Below are 4,488 nucleotides of genomic sequence, written 5' to 3'. Positions count from 1 at the left end.
ATATATATATTTATATGTATATATATATATATATGTATATATATATATATATATATATATATAAACATACGGACACATTTACGTGAAGTTATACTTATTACATAAATACATGAATACACGGCAACTCAAACAGAAACACAAATATGGTTATATAGACAACAATCGCTTGGAGAGTTATACATACATATGCGTATATAATTAAACACTCAGCAGGTATGATTGTTTGTGAAACATTCGGAGCTTGTTCTATTTAAGTAAGAAAGAAAAATATTTATCTGATAAGAATAGAGAACACTTTCTGTTCATAGTTGTGTCATTTTACTAGAAAAATATTTTCTCAGTAGTTATTACGAATAAGTTCCGTAAAAGTCTTTCATATTCGTATTAGATTCTAGGGCAAAAAGAATAAAATAAGGACTACAATATCTTTCTTTGTTTAGTTGTTTATTTAAATTGTTGGCTGCATTTTTGCAAGCGGAAGTTTATATATTATTTTTTCTCCACATTGCGTTGCATCTTATACGAAGAAAAACGTTTAGCTTTTGGATTCATGTATTGAAAGCGAGTGATAGTATCAGGTTTAGGCTTGTAGAAATGGATTTCCTGCGAATGGATTTTTCAGGGTTCAGCCTCATGTGAGCTTCGAGCAAGCAGAATCAATGATCACAATCGTTCGATCCATGAGGACCTCGTCAGTTATTTTTCTCACTATTAGCCAAACCTTTTCTCTTATTGTAAGATCTCATTCGAGAGAGATGCAGTTACTATTTTTAAGTTCCTTCGCTTTCCTGGGGACAGAAACGGGGAATAAAGCATTTTTCCAGAGTAAAGTGCTATCACAAATATGCTGTCCATGATTCTATTCGATATTTACAGATAATTTCATTTGATCATGTGCAACATCTCATACATCATTATCATCATCGTTGTCGTTTAATGTCCGCTTTCCATGATGGCATGGGTTGGACGGTTTGATTGAGGAAGGGCAAGCCGGGAGGCTGCACCAGGCTCCAATCTGATTTGGTAAGGTTTCTACAGCTGGATGCTCTTCCTAACGCCAACCACTCCGAGGAAGTAGTGGGTGCTTTTTACGTGCTACCGTCACGGGTAACGTTCAGGCGGCACTGACTTCAGCCACACTTGAATGGTGCTTTTTACGTGCCACTGGTAGAGGAGCCAATCAGGCGGCATTGGCATAGGCCACGACTACGATGTCACTTGGTTCGATAGGTCTTCACAAGCATAGCGTATTACCCAACGACTGAAGGCTACGATCTCACTTGGCTCGTCAGGTCTTCTCAAGAACAGCAAATCTCCAAAGGTCTCGTTCGATTGTCATTGCCTCTGTGAGGCTCAAAATTCGAAGGTCGTTCTTCACCACCTCATCCATGTCTTCTTGAGTCTACCTCTTGCACAGGTTCCCTCCACTGTTAGGGTGTAACACTTCTTCACACAGGTGTTCATCCATACGCAACACATGACCATAACAGCGCAGTCGTCTCTCTTGCACAGCACGTCTGATGCTTCTTGTGTCCAACTTTTCTGTTAGAGTGCTCGTATAAGCACACTGACATTATGCATTCAGCGGAGCATACTAGCTTCATTTCTTTCATGCCTACGCATTTCCTCAGCAGTCACAGCCTATAGTTCACTGCCGTGTAGCATGGCTGTTCGCACACAGGTATCATAGAGTCTACCTTTCACTCTGAGCGAGAGGCCCTTTGTTACCAGCAGAGGCAGGAGCTCTCTGAACTAAATATTTACAGTCAGACATACAAAGAGGCACACGCACACAAAATGTATAGAAATATTAGGTCGTCAAGTATGAAATTTGTAGTAAGGTATGTGGTAAACTTTGACAGCTGCTCATTTTGCGCCATTATTATATTTTGACAATCTTTCTTTTTTCTGTTAGAAAGCTGACACAACTAGTTCTTTATTCTAACTCATTTTGCGCTTTATAAAGTATTTATAAATCGTTTTTTGCTATTTTTGTTTAGAGATAAGCTGGAAATTCGTACAGTTTTGAAATATGAGTTCTTTCTTGGAAATACAGTATCACAGACAGCTCGGAATATTAATGAAGTATTTCATTCTAGTGTTACTACACAGCAGACAGTATCAAATTGGTTTGCAAAATTTCGTTCCGGTAACTTTGACCTCACAAATGAGCAACGCGGTCAACCAGAAACAAAAGTAGATAATGACGAACTGAAGGCCACCGTCAAGTCAGATCCATCTCAAAGTGCCCAGAAATTATGGTTTTTGTTTGGTGTTACCAAGCAAGCAATATTGACTCACCTAGTTCATATCAGTAAAGTTAAAAAGTTGGATGATTGGGTTGCAGATGAACTCAATGAAAATCAGAATTAGCAATGTTTGGAAGCCTGCATTATGTTACTTCCTTGTCGCAAAAATGAATCATTTTTGAATCGAATTGTAACATGTGATGAGAAATGGATCCAATACAACAACCGTAAACGTTCAGCACAGTGGTTGGACAAAGATGAGCCACCAAAATACAATCCAAAAAGCAAAATTCATCAAAAGAAGCTGATGGTGTGTGTTTGGTTGTTTGGCGCAGGTGTGATCCAGTATGACTTCATTAAACCTGGCTCATCAATCACGGCCGAAGTATACTGCATCCAACTGGACCAAATGATACAGAAACTTACAGAAAAAAAAACAGCCTAGATTAATCAACAGATCTACAAGACAACGCCAGACAACACATCGCAAAAATAACATTGGCAAAACTACAGGAGTACTCAGCTGATCTTACCCCCCACAGACTACCACTTCTTCCAGAATTTGGATAACTTTGCGATAGGAAAAAAATTTAATTCTGACAATGCAGCAAAACAGGCCTTCCAAGATTTTATTGACTCTAGATAGCCAGGTTTTTACAGTTCCGGGCTGGACAAGCTACCACTGAAATGGCAAAAGTGTATTTACAATATGGGTGCATACTTTGATGAATAAAACTATTCGTTGTATTTATAAAGCATTTGCAAACTTTTTTTCCTTTTATACAAATTTCATACATGACGACCTCATATTTGTTTCCTAGAAAATTATATTGTTACAGTTTTTATATTTCTGTTTTAGTTCATTATTACAATCTTCAAGTGTATCTCTCACAGCAATTAACGATACGAGAGTCCCATTGACACAGCAACAACGTATACAAAGTTTAAAAAAAAAAATACATTGCATAAACATACAAGGGATGGAACATAGGTTCTATGCAGAACGTATATAGAGGAAACATGTCTAACACTGATAAGAAATAAAGAATAATTAGGCAGAAAAATTTGTTTCACCTAGGTTGCGTCAGATTACCCTGTAAATCGACGTATCTGTAACTTCATCTACTGAGTTCTGGTGTCTTAGAAATTGTTTTATTCTTTTATTTCATTTATTTATTGATTTATATATAAATTGTTTTCGATTTTTTTTTTACTTGGATGTCTTGCAAGTGTTCAATGTGGCCACCACCTGCAGCACGGGCAACATCAATGCAATAAGAGAATTCTTCCCAGACGCTTATCAGTATATTACGATCCACTGAGTTGATCGCTGTCGTTATTCGATATTTAAGGTCATCGAGGTTAGCGATGGAACATAAACGCGATCTTTTAGATATTCCCACAAGAAAAAAATCACACATGGTGAGGTCTGGGGATCTCAAGCACAAAGAGCAGGGTAATGGGGTTCCTTTTCGACCAATATATTGCTGTGGCACTTTTTTTTATTTAAAAAAGCTCGAACCATCGGGTGCCAAAGGGACGGTGCTCCATCTTGTTAAAAAATGAAGTCATGCGAATCTGCTTGCAGTAAAGTGAAGTACTAGTTTTGGAGCATATTGAGATAGGTTTGTCCTGTAACAGTGTTTCCTTTAAAGAAAAAGGTATCATAAACCTTGTCATGAGACACAACACGGAAGACGTTCACCTTAGGGGAATCTCTTTCATGCTCAACTGTTTCATGTGCTTGCTCTGTTCCCCAAATACGCACATTGTGACGATTGATACGCATCTGGGAGAAATACCGTTATCGCACTGATGTTGCCCGTGCTGCAGGTGGTGGCCACATTGAACACTTGTAAGACAGGAAATAAAAGTTGATTGTGAGTAAATACTTGTGACTTAGTTGGAGTTTTTCTATTACTTTTCCTTATTAAAATATTGCATAATATATATCGGTTCATGCTCTTTGAATAACCCTCTATATATGCACGAGTCTAGTTTTTTTTAATTGATACACAGTTGCATCAATAATTCTACATTCTAAAATACTCCATTTCACACAAACTGTCTCATTGTTTCTTCTACAAAAATCAAAATTACAGTAATTCTCATTCGATGTAAGGTCCGTCTGGCCGTTAAAAGGTCATACTGAAAAGTGTTGTCCCACATAAATAAAGCTTGAAAGGACAAGAAGGTCACGGCTGGAATGCCAACAATCGTATGTCATATGGTGGATCAA

Source organism: Octopus bimaculoides, chromosome 1 (assembly GCF_001194135.2).
Source record: "Octopus bimaculoides isolate UCB-OBI-ISO-001 chromosome 1, ASM119413v2, whole genome shotgun sequence".
Lineage (NCBI taxonomy): Eukaryota > Metazoa > Mollusca > Cephalopoda > Octopoda > Octopodidae > Octopus > Octopus bimaculoides.
Note: the sequence above shows the minus strand (reverse complement) of the source record.